This window comes from Myxocyprinus asiaticus, chromosome 26, assembly GCF_019703515.2.
Source record: "Myxocyprinus asiaticus isolate MX2 ecotype Aquarium Trade chromosome 26, UBuf_Myxa_2, whole genome shotgun sequence".
Taxonomy (NCBI): Eukaryota; Metazoa; Chordata; class Actinopteri; order Cypriniformes; family Catostomidae; genus Myxocyprinus; species Myxocyprinus asiaticus.
This window is the reverse complement of record NC_059369.1, coordinates 43,789,103-43,812,461: the sequence shown is the minus strand read 5'-3', so window position 1 is coordinate 43,812,461 and position 23,359 is coordinate 43,789,103. Positions and strand designations below refer to the sequence as shown.

The window sequence follows — 23,359 nt, the reverse complement described above, 5'->3', positions numbered from 1 at the left end:
GGTGCTACTATTGCAGGTGGCATCTTTAATTTAATCGTTTTTCTAAACGAATAGCACTGGTAGCTGACGATTGGTTCACTGCCAGAATTGCACTTGCTGCCGGTTTGAAGTTGTGCACTGAACTTGGATTGCATGTAAGCATGCCTTTCATTATTTGTGCCTTAGGTTAGTTGTGACCAGTGTGACCATTAAGGAGCTTTTTAGGGCATTGTTTTTCTAAATAATTAAAAATATATTGTGCAAAATCTACACAGATAAATTAAACCAAAAATAACTATTGTAATTTATCTGAGTTTATTTTTAATCTGTAAATCCGATATATTGGTCGACCTCTAGAATGCATTTTTTTGCCACAACATTTTAAATTATGGGGGTCTTTATTATTTTTGTTTTTATTTTTTTTAATTTCAGTGGCATTTTTGCCCTGAGCCCCACTTCATTTCGGACACTGGTTGTGAAGTATTTAGGAGGGTCCACTTGGACTCCGATTTTCAGCAAGAAAAGCCACCAAAGTGCTTGCATTTTTAATCAATTGAGTTAGTGGCAACATTAGTGACAGCAGCTATTGGAGATGCGACAGTTAAGCAGAGTTCAACTGTATGCAAATGTGCTTCAAATTCGCCAAAATGAAAATGACACTCATGTGATCTGCCACTTGATACAGTTGGATAATGCACTTGAGTAAGAATGTCTAATGTGTCCAACAATACATCGACTTGGTGTCCCTCGGCGATTTATTCCTTCAAGGGCCGTTCACACTAGGGATGTGAAGTGGAAAGAATTTAACGATTCCAATTCCTTAACGGTTCCAGTAATGATACTTTTAGTACTTTCAAGGGGAAATTATATGGGAATAAGCAATTCTTATTGGATAGACTGCCCTTGATAGCCTGTTGCCGAATGATGAGGTCATTTCAGATTCCGACAGATCAGATATAATTAATCAGAAATACATTTAGTACAATTCTTGCTAAAGGTGTTTACACAGACTTTTTAAGAGGCATCAAGGCAATGCCGACTATAAATATTTAATAAAAAAATCTAAATATACAAAAAATGTGATAGCTTATAAGAGTCATTTGTTCAGGAATTGGACTACCAGCTCATGAGAGTCATTCGTCTGGGAGTCTGACTACACTGGTTGTGTTGTATGATTCATGCTGAAGATTCAAAAGAACCAATTCATGAGAGTCATTTGTTCAAGAAATCGGACTACAGTGGTCACACTGTATGATTCATGCTGTAGATTCAAACAAACCAGCTCATAAGAATCATTTGTTCAGGAATCGAACTACACTGGTCACGGTGTATGATTCAAAAGAACCAGCTCATAAGAGTCATTTGTTCAGGAATTAGACTGAAGTTTGAGTGCAGATACTGAAGTTCATGTGATTCGCTGTCTAGTAAATTCAAATACTGCAACCACTAGTTGTGCATTGACTTTGAAATCTCCGGCAATTTAATCGTTGTCATTGTAAAATGTGCCTTTAGGGAGAGGGATCTGGACTCTGAACTAACTGCATTCTAAACCTTGCCTATATCTTTATTATCTTAATTAATATCATTAGTGGCTCTGAGCGGGGTGGATTTCTTCACATTGGTTTGAACTAACATTGGGTTAGTTCACCCAAAACTGAACATTCTCACTTGAGTGTTAGTCTCAGTCACCATTCACTTTCATTGTAAATAACAAATAAAATAATTAAAAAAAAAAAGCAATGAAAGCAAATGGTGACTGAGGCTAACACTCAAGCGAGAATTTGTCTTCCACAAAAGAAAGAAAGTCATTCTGGTTTGGAACAACACAGGTGTGAGTAAATGCTGACAGAGTTTCCATTTTTTGGGGGCAACATATCCCTTTAAATATGGTTCTTGCTGTTTGGACAGCTTCCCGTCGGACAGGTTTTATAGAAGAGTGTTTAAAATTTAATGAAGTGGTCATAGAAAAACCCATATTAATCAACCACTAATCTGAATACTGGAGGGCTGACTCGTTCTCCTCAGTGTGGTTATAGTGGTTGGTAATGAGAAGCTTTGCAGCGTATTTCTCAGCCTGGCATCCTGGTACATTCGGCTTCAATGAAGTGCTCATGATGCATTTGTGTGTGTGTGTGTGTGTGTGTGTGTGTGTGTCTGTGAGTATGTAACTGCAGTAGAATGGGTGAACTACAGATCAATGCTTCCTCCTGCCTGTCAGAAATCTCCTTTTCCTTGAATCTTCATATCACACCTTTCACCTCTTAGCGTGCGTGCGTGTGAGTGTTCACTGGTGTCCGTTCATGTATTTGTATGGAATTTTGGTGTCTATGTGAGTGATTGCGTCAGAGCCTCATTAAAGGTAGAAAGCTTCAGTGTTAATGAGTGCTGTCCTTTTGGCAGGCCTGAGTGTCTATGTTAATAATGAGGGGTGAATGAGTGCAGAGAGCATGTGTTAAATGCCAGATTTTCACCGGCACATCCCAGCGGCGCTTGCCTTTCAAATGCTAACTCACGCGCTAAATCCAGATGCCATCATTTGGAGTATTATAATCCAAATAAACGTTATCAGATTGCAATCGTTATTCAGATTCTTTTGAATCGTTATTCACCCACAATTTATGAATATCTCGTGTATTTTCATGAATGTCTTTTCAAGTCATTTAAGTATCTACTTTGTCACATATGTCCCTGCTAAAAAATCCAGCATTGCTGGTCACCAGCTTACTGTATGTTGTGTTTTGTGTGCTGGTCCCCTGTCATGGCATGCTGGTGTGCTGGTGACCCTACCAGGCTTTTAAATGACCTAAACCAGTTTCACCTGAAAGACCATGCTGGTCAACCATCTTCATCAGCTGGGTTTTGCTGGTGAAAAGCATGGCTATGCTGGTTCACCAACTAGACCATTAATGACCAGCATTAACCAGCTTAGACCAGCATGGGAATTGCATGCTGGTTAAACTGGATTTATTAGCAGGGGTTTATCTTACAATTCCTTTGGAGAATTAAAAATAGACAAAATTATGACAATTGTTGACACACTGTACATGCTTACAAACATAGCTCAGAGAACTTGGTCTTGGAAGAATATGATGAGAGACGACTTTTGATTGCAGACTTTGGTATCTTGGCCAGTCTGAGCACAGGTTGAGATCTGGGTTGCCACCTGTCATTTTCAAGGATTGTCCCGGTTTAATGCTGTAGTTATGTAGTATTTTAAGGGAATATAGGGATGTATGTTCTATAAGGAACATAATAGTTAAATAATTACCACACCCTCCACAGTATTAGCACGTTTCAGCACAATAAGTGGACTTCTCAGACAACCTCTTGCAACTTGTCCTAACCAGACGCGATGCGATAAGATTCCAGCGACAAGGAATCTGTCTGTCCACACCAGGCGCGACGCGACAACACGATATTCATAAACTAAAATGAGGATAATTAACAATAAAATGTAGAAAACAGAGCAATCACAGATGGAACAGTATTTAACGCAACTCATTTTCTCACATAAGTGCCGTAACGCTTTCTACGACAAGCCCTGAGGAGATAAATACACAATCACATGCATACACAGGGCTATGTTACGTTATGAATCACATCCTTATCCAGTCTGTTATGATTGTTTATGTTCACGCGGTACTCCTGTTGCTATTTCGCCAATCTCCACGTGACAGGGAAGCGGAGAGAACATCAGAATGAGCCGGTATATCTCACCTCTGACATTCTGAACCGGGGTGTGTGTGTAACAGAGCTCCGGCTGAAGCGAGACCTCAAGCAAAACATCCGATAGGCGTGTGACACTCTCTGCCGAAAACAAGTTGTTGTAAACCAGCTAGTGAGATGCCAGCTTTAATATACTGTAATAAGAATATTTTTAGACCCATTTGTTGACTGCGCTGCCTGGCGCGATCTCGCAGAAATAGAAACCATTCCAAAAGTAGAAAGCCCTGTCGCTGTCGCTCGTCATGTGTCACGGCTGGTTATGACAAAAACTCTGGTTAACATGGAAAAGATCACTTTTATAAAGTGTCGCGGCATTGCGCATGGATAAGGACATGGTCTTACCCACAATATGAAAAATGTCCAACTTATAACAACGGTAAATTAACAGTCTGGAACGATTTCGGCGTGACGCCATCTGACCAGCTTACGGGACAAATCGCGTCCCATATTGAGGTCTAATACATTCTCATAAGCAAAGTGTGGATGTGGAAATCATGAATTTATTGGGATATATTGTAAATCATGAGTACAGCGGGACGAAGGATGGAAAAACAGGAGAAACCCAGTAAAATCGGGAGTGTTGGCAGGTTTCCACACAGTTCTGTTTTACAGACCTATTTCAAAATGTATTCAAGTGCCTTTCGTTTTTCATCGGTTTGAAAAAATTGGAAATCCTCCCTTGACGTATATATTCAGACTCTTTACACCACTTTGCAGGACTAACTTTGGCAGCGATTACAGCTGCGAGACTTCTCGGATAGGTTCTGCTTCTACCAGCTTTGCAAAACTGGATATTGTAATTTTTTTTTTCAAATCTTCCATACAGATGCTTTTTAGAAAGTCTGTGAACTGTAATCTTCAGGTCTCTCCACACAGTTCTAAGGGGTTTAAGTCTTAGCTTTGGCTGTGCCAATTAGAGACATTCAGAAACCTGTCCTTATGAGTTGGCATGCTCAAAGACAGCTCCTTACCCTAGTGTGAAACTAGCGTGTCCCCATACAGACTTCTCTGGGTTTTGTTCCACTTAATTCATTCAACTGATCAAATGTCCCAATCCTTACCCATTAAAAAGCCCCCTGTTGCTGTAATATAAATGGGACATTTTCCCTAGCGGCCACTGGAGGTTGCTAGGAGGTTTAAGACTTTTAGTTTGAAGTTTGGTTGTGCCTCTGTTCTCTGTGGTCCCCTTTATTGCTCGAAGGTGTGTCTTGTTAATTAGTCTTGTTAACCTTGTTTAGTCTTGTTTATATAATGCCCTCATGTTGCCTGTGGTCTTGTCAGTTTTTGTCCTTCCATGGATGTGTGTTGTGTGAGTTTTCAGTTCTAGTTTTTGTCTCATCTGAGTCTTGCTTTGTGTTATATTATACCTTTTCTTTATGACACTGCGTTTGGATCCACACCCTTGCTTTCTGGGACTCTCTTGACTTTGTGGAATTAGCCCGGTGTTGATGTTTTGTTTCTTCAACATGCTCAGAATCCTATAAGTACCATTTGGGAAACTCCGGGCATACTGTCACATGCCTTTTAGATAAGAGTGGCCATTGTCCTTACTGGTCACACATCCAGTTTGGCTGGACAACCAGTCCAAGAAGAGTCTTCGAGGTTCCAAATGTAGATTTTTTTTTTTTAAATATATTTTAAAGCAGCTTCCACACTGAATATTAATCGTACATGTCCACTGGTGCAGACATTTTTCAATGAATTCTTATGGGAGTTGAGCACTACGCTTGCAAGGGGTTTTGTGGGATTGACAGTGGTGTGGAGCAAGTGTTGACAGTGGTTGAGAGTGTGCAGCAGCCAATCACTGTGAGCTGAAAGCAGTGACATATTTCATTAGCTCTTTAAAATCTGATGATAATGCTGGAGTTTCTGTTGGATTCAGTGCTTTAATCACGTCATTGTTTAAATTAACACTATTTGTATACTTTGGGCATTAGGAAATTAAGCTGGCAACTTTCCAAATGTTTTTGCCTGATTAATGATGCTTTTTAGAGTAAAAAGCTAAACTAAATATTGGCAAGAAGTAAAATAAAGATTCAATAAATTGAGAGTCTCAAGTTCTTTGTATTAAATATTTACCTTACCGTTTCCAAGCATCCAGAGGCTGCAGCTATTGAGCTAATCAATCTGATAACTACCAAGAACATGCTAAGACCCTGACGTAAATGAGTCATCTCGTCAATTTCTGCAATCAAGCAATTGCCAGGTCTTTTTGATTTCTCTTTTCAAGTATGTTTTCAGTGTTTACTGTGCACACAACACACTTTCTTGCCTGGAAAACTCTCTCCTTGATGCTTCCTGCAACACCGGTCATGTGGAAGGCACAGCGGTGCTTGACGCTAACGTTGACATCCCGACACAAGTCATGTGGAAGGTAAATTTTCAACAACCAAGTCCAAAAGATGCGTCAAAGATGACCATGCATGTTGTTGGCATTGTCTTGTTTGGTAGTGGTCAAAGCTCAGGGTTGGCAACTGGATGGTTGTTGGGTTAATTCCCACGAGCTGCAAGCCATCAGCAATCATCACCTTGATCAAGGTGGTTAACATCAAGTCGTGCCTGGTAAGTTGTCCTTATAGACCTTTTCAATGATGTAAACAAAACTGTGCATGTCTGATCCTGAAGCATTTCCAGTAGCGGCAATTTCGAAACCCAGAACTTTCAAAGCAAAATGATTAGCACATACTTCAAGTCTAGCTAAAACAGAACAAATAAGATATACACAAAAACTGAAAACAAATGATGTGGTGTCATTACCGGATCCTTTAAATAATACTTTGAGGCAACAAGTTTTCCCTTCATTTACCCAGTCTACATGAGAGGCGATGAAAGCATATCGTATTTTAGATGAGTACATTTATTTCCTCAGCTTATAGACTGGGAAAATTTCATCGCTCCCATTATTAAAGAAGCTGTTAATACTGCAAGCTTGTGACATTCACTGCTTCATTATGATGAGAGCGATCTATATGGTCACTTTTAAGGAAAAACTCTGAACTTCTATCAAACATTTCAATCACCTACAAGAGATAAATCGTGTGTTACATATACAGTTGTTAGTATACTGTATACACAGAAATTACATGTCCAGCCATTTCACTTCACTGCTGCAGTCCATTTGTGTTTTTTGGCAATCTAAATGCTCCCACTGTTGCATGCAAGGCCATAACCATGTCTTGAACATTGGGGTGGGGGGACCAAACCATTTTCATATATCTCAGCAAAAAAAGAAACGTCCTCTCACTTTCAACTGCTGTTATTTTCAGCAAACTTAACATGTATAAATATTTGTATGAACAAAAAAATATTCGACAACTAAGACATAAACTGAACAAGCTTCACAGACATGTGACTAACAGAAATAGAATAATGTGTCCATGAACAAAGAGGGGGTCAAAATCAGAAGTAACCGTCAGTATCTGGTGTGGCCACCAGCTGCATTAAGTACTGCAGTGCATCTCCTCCTCATTGACTGCACCAGATTTGCCAGTTCTTGCGGTGAGATGTCACCCCACTCTTCCACCAGGGCACTTGCAAGGCACTTGCAATGACAACAAGCTCAGTCTGATGATGTTGTGACACACCGCCCCAGACCATGATGGACCCTCCACCTCCAAATCGATCCCACTCCGGAGTACAGGCCTCGGTGTAATGCTCATTCCTTCGACGATAAATGCGCGTCCGACCGTCACCCCTGGTGAGACAAAACCGCGACTCATCAGTAAAGAGCACTTTTTGCCAGTCCTGTCTGGTCCAGCGAAGGTGGGTTTGTGCCGATAGACGACGTTGTTGCCGGTGATGTCTGGTAAGGACCTGCCTTACAACAGGCTTACAAGCCCTCAGTCCAGCCTCTCTCAGCCTATTGCGGACAGTCTGAGCACTGATGGAGGGATTGTGCATTCCTGGAGTAACTTGGGCAGTTGTTGTTGCCATCCTGTACCTGTCCTGCAGGTGTGATATTTGGATGTACCGATCTTGTGCAGGTGTTGTTACACGTGGTCTGCCACTGCGAGAACGATCAGCTGTCCTTCCTGTCTCCCTGTAGTGCTGTCTTAGGCATCTCGCAGTACGGACATTGCAATTTATTGCCCTGGCCACATCTGCAGTCCTCATGCCTCCATGCAGCACACATAAGGCACATTCACGTAGATGAGCAGGGACCCTAAGGATTTTCCTTTTGGTGCTTTTCAGAGTCAGTAGAAAGGTCTCTTTAGTGTCCTAAGTTTTTATAACCGTGACCTTAATTGCCTACCGTCTGTAAGCTGTTAGTGTCTTAACGACCGTTCCACAGGTGAATGTTCATTAATTGTTTATGTTTCAGTGAACAAGCATGGAAAAAATTGTTTAAACCCTTTACAATAAAGATTTGTAAAGTTATTTGAATTTTTACAAAATTCTTTAAAATACAGTGTCCTGAAAAAGGGAAGTTTCTTTTTTTGCTGAGTTTATATTTATATAAATTCAAATATAATTGTCCTCTTTGGTCCTTTAAAATAGTGAAGGCTTTGAATGCAATACTTTTTTGAATAAAGGCTTTAAATGTGATACAGGCCCAAAATTTTATAATTTTTGGTAAAAAAAAAAAAAAAACAATTCACACAGAAGTCCACACAGTACAAGACAAACACTGTGTCTACATTACTAGCAATTTGCCTGTTTTAGTCATCTTTTCTTTCTTTATTTGTGCTGTATCAAAGAAAAGATGAATATAATTTGAATTTCCTTTCATCACTGATGTATCTGTAAAATGACATGACTGTGTCAGCTGGCTAGCAAAAAGAAAATACACACAATTATTTACTGCCATCAAGTTTTCCCTTGTGTTTTTTCCCCCCAGTAGAATCTTAACACAATATTTTCTTATGCTGCTCTTTTCCATACAAAAACACTTCATACTGACCACTGCTGTCAAGGTCCAAAGGGAAAAATGTATATACCATAAAAGTAGTCCATACAACACAAAGTTGTTGTGTGACCCCAGAAAGCTTGGAATATAATGCACGAGTCATATGGACTACTGTTATGATGTCTTTATACTGAAGACATTTAGTATTTGACAGCTCCTGCTCACTATAAACTGTTATTCTATGGAATAGAGCTGCTAAAATGTCGATTGTTATGTTCCAAGAAAAAGTTTTGAACAACATAAGGGTGAATAAATGAGTGAGTAAAAGTAAATTTTCCATTTTTAGGTGAACTACTCCTTTAACTGATGGCTCAACCTCAAAATAAAATGGTCTCTTTTAAAAGAAGACTCTTAGGAGATGCTGTACAAAATTCAGAATTAATTAAAGACATAAAGAAATTATTTAGAAAATCTTAAATTGATTTTAAATTATTACCTAATAATATTTCCATGAAAAATATATGATACTGTCCTTGCCACAACCTAAAACTCAAGCCACAAGTCACAGATCTTACCATGTTCTAGTTTTAATCTGAGGGTGAAAACACTCTACTTTGTGTTATAGATCATTTTCTAACACAATATCAAGTGAAGTTTCTAAAAAGGTACTTCAGAAACTTACCAGATGACCACATTCATTCAATTCCTTTACAATATACACACATTCGCTCTTTGTCTTAAGCCTGATTCGCTGAAAACGGCTCTGTTAATGTTTCCACATTCACAATTATTAATGACATACGAATCACGTACTGTATGTGACTTTTTTCATTCAAAACAGCGAATTTCGCCAAATGGTGAATAGTTTGCACCATTGGAAATTACTGCTGATCTGTACAACATTTCAGTCATAAAATGGTGGACAAATATTGCATGTTTATTTACATACTGACATCTTACATGACACTAACACTCTAACACTAACAGTAACCGAACTGCTGACACTGATGCGTGCGTGCTGTACGGCACTAGAATAATCCACGAGGTTCCCGCTCAGCTTCTTAAATTTGAGTCCAGCCTTCATCGATTTGATTGATCTCAAATGACATTGACGAGCGGTGTTAGACTACTGAGCACGCTAAAAACGAAACTTTTAAACCATTATGTTATTCCTGCAACAACTTAATGATAATTAAACAGCGGCGCATAATGAACTACAGCAGAACAGCAACAAGGATATCAATTATTGGGGGGGACAATCTGGCCAGATCTGATTATGAGGGGGACAAGCCCCCCCGCCCCCAAATGTTTATTGTGGTTACGGCCCTGGTTGAGTGTGAAATCGCAATATGACCTGGTACAGTTATTTAACCGCAAAAGGCTGTGATTGAAATCGCCGCGCAAAATGTATGTGCGCAGCTCTGTTCTCTGTAGTGTATTACACACTCAAAGCACGCGTGAGGCTAATGAGCTGAGCGTGTTACATTTACAACGCTCTAGATTCACAAATTTCACATTTGTGTAATTCCAAAAATGTTTGACCACAAAAAGTTAATATCCAAATATAAAAGAATCTCATAACACTGTTTTTTATTTTATTTTATTATTAATTTTTTATTGTGTACTGCCAAAATAGGCAGCAGAGCATGTTTACCCATTTCTTTGCCCATTATTTACATGTATATAAACAATTAGGACCAAAAAAATCTAACTGCAATTATTTAGAAAAAAATATTCCGATTTTAACTGTGGCATGACTATATAAATATATATAACAATCATGCCACAGTTAAAATCACAACATTTTTTTTTTTTTAAATAATCGCAGTTAGATTTTTTTGTCCTAATTGATTAGCCCTACTGGAAATGTTCTAGGAGTAAACACATTCCTTGCCATTCAGTGTTCTTTTGAAATGGTCTATATAATAAGTGCACTGTAAATTGCTTTGAATAAAAGCATCTGCTAAATGCCTACTTGCTTGCTAAGAGCCGAAACAGGATCTAATGTAATTTGTAGTGCAAAAGTAGTGTTGAATTTTTACATCAAAGATGCATGTACACATTTGCATAATAAAAAAAAAGCAGGTTATCATTTTGTCATTATGGGTGTTATGATTGTGAAAAATCAGTCCAGTCCAAACTGAAATAAAAATAAACACAAAATACTGAGGAAACATGAAGCTGAGGGGTTTGAATAGTGTCCGAAGGAATCAGACCTGAGGAGATGCGAAAACACTGCTGGCTGTGTAGTAAAGATTGGATTGCTTGAGTGATTTAGTTTGGTGTCGCATTTTGTGAAACTCTCTCTTTGCATCTCTCGTTGCATCTGCTTTCAGTTCCTGTTGCAAACATTGTTGCTTGCGTTCACTGCACTGTGACTTCCAAAAGGTGTGGTGAAATTACACTGAGAGGAAGAAAAGACTAAGAAAAAATGTCATAAAACAAAAATGGAAAGGGAAGGGTTGAGAAAAGTGTGATATGCAGGGAAGAGCACATGTCTCTTGAGGGTTTCGGTTAAGGATTTCCAAGTGTGACAAAAGCTCTTTTCCCTGACGTTAATCGCACAGGAACACCTGTGTTGTGCTAACACATACAGTAGTAGAGACCACCGGGACTTCAGGGCTGAGAGAGAAACGTTCAGGTTTACTGATGAAACTTGTACAGTATGCATGTGGGAGTGTGCACACTTCATCTGTAATAAATGGCTGACTTAGAAAACTAGTAACCTGTTCATAAGCTTCAAATTATATTCCACAGAGAAATATTCTTCATATTTTCCATTCTCAAAAGATGTATTTATTTTTTGCTTGAAGGAATAATTCACCCAAAAATTTACTACATTTAATTAATTAACTAAAGAAGAAATATTGTTGAATGTCCAGCGTATTCTTTTTCATAATGAATAAAATAAAAAAATAAATAAATAAACGTGCCTTAAAAGCAATCCATACAGCTTCTGCCAAGTCTTCTGAAGCTATACAACAGCACCAAGACACATCAAGGTTCAGGTTTTCATGTCAAACCTGGTGCGGTGTGTCTTGACACATTGTAATTGAAATCAATAAGATTTTTGAGCTGAACGGAAGATTTTCAGCAAATACACTGTAAAACAAAATAAAAAAAATAATAATAATTATCTTATTAGGATTCCTCCGGTAGGAGTTTTTATTGTTTGTGTTAGTATTCTTATTATTATTCCTGTAGCTCTAAATTGCCCAATAACTCAAGATCATCTTGATAAAAAGTTTTGAAATTTGGCACATTGATACTACCGGCCACGAGTAACTACCACACCAAAAATGGCCCACATGAGCCTATAGGTGGTGCTACAGGCCATGCCCCAATTTGTCCATTTTTAAAGTGATGCCATTTCCAGCCCATAAGTCCAACATTTCTGAAACCTGGTATATATGCCTCATTTCTCATGAGGAACAAAAAAGCCTCTAAAACCCATAAAGTCCGCCAAGATGGATGGACAGTGAAAATTTGGGAAAACCTACAAAAATCTACTCCTCCTGAATCATAGCTCCAATTGACTTGAAACTTGGCATGTATGTGTAGGATACATGTCTTTCAATTTGATATTTAGCAAAAATGAATACAATACAAAATGGCTGAAAGGTGCACATTTATGTAAATGTCCACATTGTCTGAATATCCATATGTCCAAAAAATCTAATGCCATTTTGACTAATGTTTTTCCCAACCTAACAGGCTTCAAGATGACATCACTCTGAAGTACTGTGCAAAATTTCACCTTGATATGTCAAAAGATGACAGAATTACAGTTTACTATTATTTATCGCTAACGCTAAAATAAAGCTTTACAAATCCGCTAGTCATAAAACCGATACTTTAAATCAATCACCAGTTCATATGAAGACTCTTGCAATGTTTAATAAGAAATTAATGAAATGTTGTGTACATGTGTGAAGTACATGTCTCTGCCATGTCAATTTTTACATAATTTGCAGTTTTGAGGAGGAATCCGCATTGCTGCTTGCAGCTTTAATTATTATTATTTTTCATCTTATTTTCTGGTAAAATTATCTAAATTTCCTTAAAACAAGAAAAAAGTACTTGAGAAGCAGAATGGCATAAGAGATTAAGTCTTGTTTTGAGATAAATGTTACAAAAATATCTTATTTTAAAGAATGTTTAGGTATTTTTCATGGAAAATAAGACGCAAATAATTTAAAGAAAGTTATTTTTAGCGATGTAGCGACTTAAATTCCAGACCTTTCTCCACATAAAACTGCCATATGGCTTCAGAAGTCTTGTAATCTAGTGCAAAATTGCTGTGATTTTTGTAGCTTGAAAGCATCAGTTCCCTTTATGAAATAGAGCACTCTGGTCATTCTGCAATATTTAGTCTTTTGTGGTCCATGAGATAAAGAAAGTAATATGGGTTTGGAGGGACATGAAGCTGAGTAAATGATGACAGGATTTTTATTGTTGGCTGAAATAACCTTTTAATGTGTTACTCCAGAAGGCTTTCACACTGACTGTGAATCCCACCCACAGAGGTGTCAGCCATAGGCAGATAAAATGACTTGAATACAGTCCCATGAGGAGCTCAGCTTGAGTACCTTGAGCTTGAGTTGGCCATAGAGTGCAACAGTCTATTTCCAGAAGTAAAAATCCTTTTTCCATATTTATACCATGATCAATGGAAACAAGTAAATGCGTCACGCTGCAATCCCCCCAGTGTTCATGACAAATCTATGACCTTGCTTACCCCGATCCACTACGGTAAGTTTACAATAATGATTTTAATTTAGAGCTGTCGAAAATCGCAGGCATACGAGCCATTCTCCTAATGGATTTTTAACTGTTTGGCGAAGCTGTTTACCTGCTATAATCCTTGAAAATACTTGAATACTCTTGGGACTTGGATCTGTTTCTCACCCACACCTATCATATCACTCCTGAAGATGTGGATTAAACCACTGGAGTTGTATGGATTCATTTATTCTGCCTTTATTCTGTGCTTTTTGGACCTTCTGAGTTCTGGTCACCATTCACTTGCATTGTATGGACCTACAGAGATGAGATATTCTACAAAAAGTCTTCATTTGTGTTCTGCAGAATAAAGAAAGTCATACACATCTGGGATGGCATGAGGGTGAGGAAGTGATGAGAATGTTCAATTTTGGGTGAACAATTCCTTTAAATTTCAGTCTGTTCCTCACACAGTCGCTATTAGAGAATGGGTTTGCAAATTACAGAATTTGCTTTGTTAGCTGAACTATACTTTTAAAGAGTAGTGCATGAGATTTCATTACATCTCAGATGCCTAAAACCAGGTTGTACATGAAATAGTTTTATGATTGCCAGTTATTTATGAAGGCCTGGCATATTGGAATTTCAAATCTATTAAAATGTTAGCAGTTTTAGCTGCATCCCATGTGATTACAGCACACCACATATTGGTTAGTCGTGCTCTCTCTCTCTCTTTTAATATGTTGGTAATCAGGCCTTTAGTCCCAGACCTCCTGTTGACAGATGGCTAGTGTGGCTCAGTATGGACACAGAACACAGTAACAGCTGTATTACACACCTAAGAGTCCACCTGGCCTTCTTCTACAGAGGTCTAATGATCGTTTCTGCATGTGTGAAAGTGTTTAAAAACAGCTTTTACATCACATTTTTTTATTCTGTAATATTTTGTGTTTCAGAGTAAAACAGTAAATTCAGCAAGAACATAATGTAGGGTGGGACTTGATTTTATCCACCTGGATTTTATTATTGTGGATTTGATCTACAAGGCTATATTTTGTTTTTAAGAAAGTAAATAGGAAATTCTGATTTCATATTGTCTTCAAGAAGGAAAGTAGGGTCAATTTTGGTTTCATGCCATCCCTTAGAAAGTAAAAAAAAAGTCAATTCTGATTTCATTTTGTCTTTTAGAAAGTTAATAATGAGGTCTAATGATCTTTTATGCTTGTAAGTGTTCAAAAACACAAAACAGCATTTGCAAATCATTGGCAGCTTTCTCTCCACTCCCGTACAAGCTCCCGTACAGCTTTCTCCACAGCAGCGTAATTTCCCAGCAACGCATGTGTAAATGAAAAACATGGGATCTGAGGAAAACTTTGCTATTTTATTCTTCGTTACTTCACTTCGGTTACAGATATTACAGAATTGTTGCTGTGTTCATTCACTTTCTATCGCGACCAGCAGCTGCAATAGTGGGGTTTTCCTCTTACGTCAAACTCTGGGATTCCCCCATGTACAAGCGCATACACGGCAATGATAGGGACAGTCTGTATTTTACACTGGTATGTATAAATGGGTATAGTTTACCCATTAAGGGGCAGTGGTGGCTCAGCGGTTAAGGCTCTGGGTTACTGATCAGAAAGTCAGGGGTTCAAGCCCCAACACCGCCAAGATGCCACTGTTGGGCTCTTGAGCAAGGCCCTTGACCCTATCTGCTCCAGGGGTGCCATATCATGGCTGACCCTGCACTCTGACCCCAGCCTAGCTGGGATATGTGAAAAAGAAGAATTTCACTGTATATGTGCAAATGTATAATGTGTGATAAATAAAGAAAATTATTATAAAAATTTATTTATAGTGGATGTGATGTTCCCTCTGTACTCCCAGATATGTTGAATTCTTTCCACTGTGTTGATTTGTTGTTGGGCTCTATCCTATGACGTTTGTTATGCCGGTCTGTTCACAGACATGCGCACTCCTCAAAAACCCGGTAAGACCACAGCTAATGCGTTTACAAGAACACATTAAACCGCGTTCTCTGGGAGACACCTAGGTGAGTTAAACCGCTTTCTCTTAATCCCTTAAACGGCGTTTGGAAATTGGTGTTCTAGTTTACATGGCGTTTCAGAACACCAACCCTGGAATAAACCGGTTTCTTAAGTGCATGTAAACATGGTCAGTGTCTTTAATCAGTCGATTCTGATTTCTTGTTGTCTTTTAGAAAGTAAATGGGGTCAATTTTTATTTGATTTTGACTTTAAGAAAGTAAAAGAGGTCACAATTTTGATTCGGGTAGTTTTTAAGGTGTGCTGGTTGTGTTTCAGATGCTCATTATACATAAAACATCACATATGTTCTGATTGGCTGTGATTGTTACACGTTTCATGTCAGTTTCACATTCAGTGTAGACAAGACAAATTTCTTGGCAGACAAAAAACAAAAGACAAAAAAAACTTGTCGCATCACACCATATTAGGACACTTTGTTAGACTTGATGCTTAAGCAGTATAATGGGATTATCTTTCGATTCTTAGCATTATTACCATTAATTTGTGAGCATATTAGCCCCACGTCGACTACCCTGCAGATGAATAAACTGCATTAATAAAGAACGGCTTTTGTTTGGACTGCCGCAGATGAGATTAGCTGATGACCTCAGCCACAATAGGCCATCCAAATGACATAAAGAGCTTGCTGTCTCCGTCTCATTCTCTGTTCTCCACTGTATGCTTAAATAGACGTGATGGATGCACTTTAAACACCTCAAAACTCTGCATGCTGCCAGCCGTAATGCGTGGTCATAACTCACCTTTTTTTCCTCATTCGCCTGTTTTGTGTCTTTCAGTCTCTCAGTCTGTCATTCCCACTTTTTGTTTGATAATTTAGCTTGCAATTCATGCAGTATGTAATCATCGCTCTGTATATCTACACAAACCCTCTGCTATTCCAAAGGTATCTTACCCCCTCTTCTGGCACACACGTTTGTTCGGCACGACGATGCCATCCATCACCACGAAGATGGAAATGGGGATATTCGTTTGCGGAGTCATCTCACGTTCCTCTCATGCTATTTTTAACTCATTCAAACCGAACCTGCACGAGCGTGTCAGCCAGTGACATTACACACATGCACACACACAACTGAATGTGAGAGGGTTTAGAAATGAGCTTGTTATTCAGGTGTGTCCTGCATGTGTGGCTGGTTTGTCTGCACAGGTGAAGGTTTCTGTCCCCTGGTGGAGCTTCTGGTGGGAATGATGTGCACATGGCACTTAGAACAGGTGGAGATCTTTGTTGCTGTCTGCGTTTGTGCTTTCCTTTGTTCTCAAAGCCGAGTTAAACCTTTTTTATTCATCTGATGTTGTGAAACCAGGGGTGTACAAATGATTTGAAAAGCCACATTAAAGGCAACATGATATCAAAACTGATCCTATTTGCTTTCATACAGGAATAGTTCACTCGAAAAATCTAAAATTCTGTCGTCATATCTTCATGTTTTCCAAACCTGTATGAGTCACCAAAGGAATCATTACAAGACTTAAACATAATTTACTGTATGTTAACATGAGACTAATGTGCTAAAACACTTACTAAACAACATGTAAAGCTGGTAAACCCTGTAACTTTTGCAAAAGTGCAAGGATACCAACAAAAAAACATTAACAAAAATAAAAAAGACGTTTTACTTTAGAAATAAATAAATAATCAAACAAATCCTTTACTGAAAATAACTGTAGTTCCACTGCTGAAAAGACAATTTAGACAACTTTACAGAAGAAATAACACCGATTTTTGTACTGAGGAAATAGAAATGCTTTAACCAGCCTGATCTCATCAACATTACGTGACTCTGGCAACATTTCTGTAAATCGAAATTGCATGCTTCAGTACACGTTTCTCTGCAGTTTTCCTGTGAAATTTCCAGTGGGGGGCGCCAAAAGTGAGTGAAATGGTGTCGTAATCAGACAAGGTTTTTAAGGTGAAGATTAGATGGAGGTTTTAATGAGAAAATGTACCTCCCTAACCTAAAACTTTAACCTAAATGTAAGCAATAGTGTTTTAAAAGCAAATGAGAGGTGAAATTTTACCCTTAACCAAGAGAGACTGAGAGGCAAGCCAAAATTACATTCAGTAATTTGCATTTTTTGCGATTTTGCAATTCTTGCATTAGTTTTATCCACGAAAATGAACAATGTTTTACTACAGCAACTAACTACTGTTCAGCTGTGATATTTGTAGTAAAACCACAGCCACTACGAAACTGACTATGGTTTTACTGCAGTAATCATATTTTAAACATGACTATTGTACACTATAAAAAAAATAAAATAAAAAAAAAAGTTGAGAAAACGTAAAACCAGCTTCAGAGCTTATTTTTAAAAGTTTTCTCAACTTAAGTTAAAGTAAGTCCAACTCTGAAAAAAGTAAGAGTGATTTCTACACGTATACCCAAGTTTAACAAGCTTGCATAAATAAAGTGTTTTCCTGGTTCTGAAAATTGAGTGTTTGGAACAAGATATTATTTGTATATAGTAGCAGATGCAACAATATGAAGTTTATAGTGCTTAGGCTAACAGAGTCCCCACATTTCTGACCCATGAATTTTCAGGAACTTTCAATGACTTTAAGAGATGTTCATGACAATTGGAGAAGAATTATTCTGCCACAAACGGCTTCCTCAGGGATCAAACTGAGCATGCTCAAAAGTCCAAACTTTACATTGTATGTTCTCGCTGTTTAAAATTTTGAGTTGATCACACTAAATAGTATAAATGTTGACCATATTGTTTATGTCAAGTAATCTCAACTTTTTCTATATTAAATAAATCAATCAACTTTTAAAATAGAGTTTGTCTGACAAAAAGGAAGTGTAAATCCATAGTAATAATACAAGAAACCCAAAACAATGTTAATTAAAGCTGCAAGCAGCAATGCGGATTCCTCCTCAAAACTGCAAATGATGTAGAAATTGACATGACAGAGACATGTACTTCACACATGTACACAACATTTCATTAATTTCTTATTAAACTTTGCAAGAGTCTTCATATGAACTGGTGATTGAATCAAAGTATCGGTTTTATGACTAGCGGATTTGTAAAGCATTATTTTAGCGTTAGCGATAAATAATAGTAAACTGTAATTCTGTCATCTTTTGACATATCAAGGTGAAATTTTGCACAGTATTTCAGAGTGATGTCATCTTGAAGCCTGTTAGTTTGGAAAAAACATTAGTCAAAATGGCATTAGATTTTTTGGACATAAGGAAATTGAGGCAATGTGGACATTTACATAAATGCGCACCTTTCAGCCATTTTGTATTGTATTCATTTTTGCTAAATATCAAATTGAAAGACATGTATCCTACACATACATATCGAGTTTCAAGTCAATTGGAGCTATGGTTCAGGAGGAGTAGATTTTTGTGATTTTGGACAAATTTGTATTGTACAGGAAAATCCATCATGGCGGACTTTATGGGTTCTAGAGGCTTTTTTTGTTCCTCATGAGAAATGAGGCATATATACCAGGTTTCAGAAATGTTGGACTTATGGGGTGGAAATGGCATCACTTTGAAAATGGACAAATTGGGGCATGGCCTGTAGCGCCACCTATAGGCTCACGTAGGCCATTTTTGGTGTGGTAGTTACTCGTAGCCTGTAGTATCAATGTGCCAAATTTCAAAACTTTTTACCAAGGAGATCTTGAGTTATTGGGCAATTTAGAGCTACAGGAATAATAATAATAATAATAAGAAGAAGAATACTAACAAAAAAAAATGGTTTCCTTCTACCGGAGAAATCCTAATTAAAATCATGATCTTTCTGCCAAGAAAACATGGTTACTACAGTTTTACTACATGAACACTGTGGGCAATGTGTTGTAAATGTACAATACTTTTATAAACCATGGTAACTACCAAAAAAATCTCTCTTTCTGTTTTTTTTTTTTTTCAATAATCTTGTCTTTATCTGGCCATATCTCTCCCGTCTGTATTAGAGTTGCTGTGTTTGTGTTTTCCTGAGCGTTTTTACTGTTTAAGTGCCTAAGGGAGCTTCAGTGCCCTGGGCAATTTACAATACAAACACACAAACACACACTTTTATTCTGATTTCATATAAATGATTCTGAGGGATTATTTTCTCACACCAATTCTGCAGTCTGAAAGAAGTCTTGAGGGAATTTGTTAGACCCACTTTTTCTTAGTTTTAGTTTGTAACATGGCCATAGTGGTGTATGTATTCATTTTTGTGTGTTTCATTGTCTTGGGTTATGTCTCTGTCTGATGTGTGTTTGTGTGCTTACATCACTAACAAAAAATACCAAAAAGGAGAAGAATACAATACAATAGTATTACTTTGTTTTTGGATATGTAGCATGGTAATTCCATGTTGTTCTTGGTGGTACAATGAAGTTATATGTAAATACCATGATATATGAACTTGTGTTTCTTCAACTTCTGGTACTTTTACCAAGGGCAGTTCTAGGGTCTGTGGATATTCAGAGCTTAGCCAGACCTCAGTGGATATGTATGGGGCTATCTTTTGATGACATTTCAGAACATAATACACTTTATAAAATAAAGTTTAAATGTTACATCTGTGGGTGTCATTTATAAAGTAAATACTACTATGTGCATAAAAACAGGATTTAAAAAAGGTTAAAAATGTTGTCCCTTTCGGCTTTCTGTAGTTCAACGCACACTGTGTACAACTGACAGTTTTGAAGACTATTATTGATTCGTCGGGTGTTTTAAGTTGGTTTAAAAGATAACAAGGCTGTAAATAGGTTAAATAGGTGCTTATAAGAAGAAAAAAGAATGCCAGATTTGCAAGGTTCCTGTTCATTGGAGTTTCATGTAAATACCAAAATACATGAATGGGGGGCCTGGGTAGCTCAGTGAGTATTGACACTGACTACCACACCTGGAGTCGCAAGTTCGAATCCAGGGCATGCTGAGTGACTCCAGCCAGGTCTCCTAAGCAACCAAATTGGCCCGGTTGCTAGGGAGGGTACAGTCACATGGGGTAACCTCCTCGTGGTCACTATAATGTGGTTCTCGCTCTCGGTGGGGTGCGTGGTGAGTTGTGCGTGGATGCCGTGGAGAATAGCGTGGGCCTCCACACATGCTTCGTCTCTGCGGTAACGTGCTCAACAAGCCACGTGGATTGATGGTCTCAGACGTGGAGGCAACTGAGATTCGTCCTCTGCCACCCGGATTGAGGCAAGTCACTACGCCACCATGAGGACTTAGAGCACATTGGGAATTGGGCATTCCAATTTGGGGAGAAAATAATTAAAAAAATGGAAGAATGGTTTTAAAAACTAGGGTACATGTACCACAAATTAAGCATGGTGTGACTGTAGTAAAACTATAGTTACCATGTTTTTTGTTTGTTTGTTTGGCAGAATGATTATGATTTTTATTACAATAGTTTTGCTTTCACTGTATTATTAGGTATTATGTAAGGTTTTACTACAAATGTAATGGTTAAATCAAGGTTACTGTAGTAAAACATGGTTCATTTTTGTAAGGGATGGATAAAATGATTGTGAGGGAACTGAGAATATTTTTTGTACAAAACTTATTGTATGGGAATGCAAACTTTCAGAAAACAAACTCCCTGTCCTATAATGAGCTCTGTAAATATTGGATGAAATAATACATTTATTTGGGGGGGCATTTTCACAGTTTTATTTATAGACAGAGTCATTGAGAGACAGGAAATCAACGTGTAAGAGAGAGACGGGCAAGGATGGAAACATGACCCAGCCAGACTCAAACCCGTGTCTCCCCTGAGCATGACAGCTCAGTATGTCGGAGAACTCGTACTGACCATGAGGCTACTGCTCAGAAGAAATAGTCCATTTAATTATAAGGAGGTATTATTAATCAAGATATTTAGGAATAGAATAAAATATACATATATGCATAGTCAACATCTAGGATGCACATTTTCACTGAGCTGGTCGCAATGCATTCTGGCATTACTGTATTCCTGAAAGAGAAAATAGGTGGCCAAAAAGAGGTATCTTATAAGAAGGCAAAAACTATTTGGTTGCGTGTTGGGACAAAGCAAAAGAATACAATCTCTAATGCTCTAATGTAATTTTTTATGAAAAAAAAAAAAAATCGTTTCCTAGAGTAAACCATCATAAAAAAAAAAAAAAAGTGTTAACACACATTTGAAGAATTTCCGTCCTGACAAGCAGTCGGGTGCTCAGACAGGATGGTGTGGTAAAGTGGGTGGAGTAGAGCAATGGAATGGAAAGATGATGGACACATCTGAAGAAAGAGTAGCTTCTTTTCTCCATTGCAGCTGTAATTAAAAGCTCTCTTCTCTTTACCGACAAGCTGAGGAGCATTTGTCAAACAGTCTCACCGTTAACGTCAGTCAAGACTCTCTCTAACACCAATTCTCAAGTGTGACAGGGTGGAAAACCCCATACTAACGTCTCTAAAGATGAAGAAAAATCATAATAAGAAAAAAAAAACAGTTGTGAGATGATTGTCAAGTGATATATTGAGGTAAAACAGCTGCCTATGATTTATAAGGTGAACCAAGACACAAATCACAAAATTGAAATATTTTGAAGTTGAAAAAGTTATTGAAAAGTCACAAAATGATTGTGTTTTCGAGATCAATATGCGACATTTCCAAGCATTCTGCACCCAGCCAGAGCCATTTAGAGGACAGGTAGGGAATTTGTTTTCTGAAAGAGTTTCAATCCAGTCCAATGCAACTTTATTAATATAACACAGTTAATACAACTAAGTTGCCCAAAGTGCTTCACAACTAAAATGCATACAACGATTTTAAAATTACATCAAACAGACATATTAACCAGTCATATAAAACACACAGTACACATACTACAACACTTCAAGGCATCTAATCTCTTGCCATCTTCATTGCTCAGACTCAAAGGCCAATGTAAAAAGATGAGATTATAAACATGACTTAAAACTTTCACATGAAGGAGACTGACGAATTTGCAGAGGAAGATTATTCCATAGTTGTGGGGCAGCTACTCAAAATGCATGATCACTCTTTGATTTTGACATCCAAGGGGAAACCAATCGCCTTTGGATAGTGGTTCTCAAAGGCCTCATAGAAGCATAGGTGCTTAAGAGGTCCACAATATAATGAGGAGACTGGTTGTGCAATGCTTAAAAAACAAATAGTAAGATCTTAAAATAAATCTCTACTGAACTGGTAACCAGTGAAGGGAAGATAAAACGAGGGTAATGCTCTCCCTCTTCCTGGTGCCTGAGAGTAGCCTGGCTGCGGCATTCTGTACCATCTGTAAATGTGTTAGATGGCATTGACAAATCCTGAGTAAAGACAGTTACAGTAATCCATGCAAAATGTAATAAATGCATGAACAATGGTCTCCAAATCTTTAAAATTGAGTATGGGTTTTAATTTTGAAATCAATTTTAAGTTAAGAGTTTTGCATTCTCTCACAAAAACTTTTGCATTCCCTAACAATTATTTTGGGTACCTTTGCAATAGCTTTATCCATGCCTTATGAAAATTAACCGTGGTTTTACTACAGTAATTACATTTTAACATAATTGTATTTATTTATTTATTTTGTAGTAAAACCATCGGACCGTCGCCGTGACCATCACTGCGAGGCAATCAAACGTTTTTTTTGGGGGGGGGGATTTTCTCCCCAATTTGGAATGCCCAATTCCCAATGCGCTCTTAGTCCTCGTGGTGGCATAGTGACTCGCCTCGATCTGGGTGGCAGAGGACGAATCTCAGTTGCCTCCACATCTGAGACCGTCAACCCGCGCATCTTATCACGTGGCTTGTTGAGCGCGTACACGCACAACTCACCACGCACCCCACTGACAGCGAACCACATTATGGCAACCACAAGGAGGTTACCCCATGTGATTCTACCCTCCCTAGCAACCGGGCCAATTTGGTTGCTTAGGGGACCTGGCTGGAATCACTCAGCACGCCCTGGATTTGAACTCGTGACTCCAGGGGTGGTAGTCAGCATCTTTATTCGCTGAGCTACCCAGGCCCCCCGCAATCAAACTTTATTTACATTTTTATTAATTATTATAAGTAG

At 38.1% G+C, this 23,359-nt stretch overlaps 1 protein-coding gene across 1 annotated transcript in view; it reads left to right on the top strand.

The window, feature by feature from the left end:
- The window catches only part of LOC127416675 (SH3 and multiple ankyrin repeat domains protein 3-like), a 286,289-nt gene that overhangs the window by 694 nt on the left and 262,236 nt on the right, over positions 1 to 23,359 (top strand). The gene's annotated exons all lie outside the window — the stretch shown is intronic.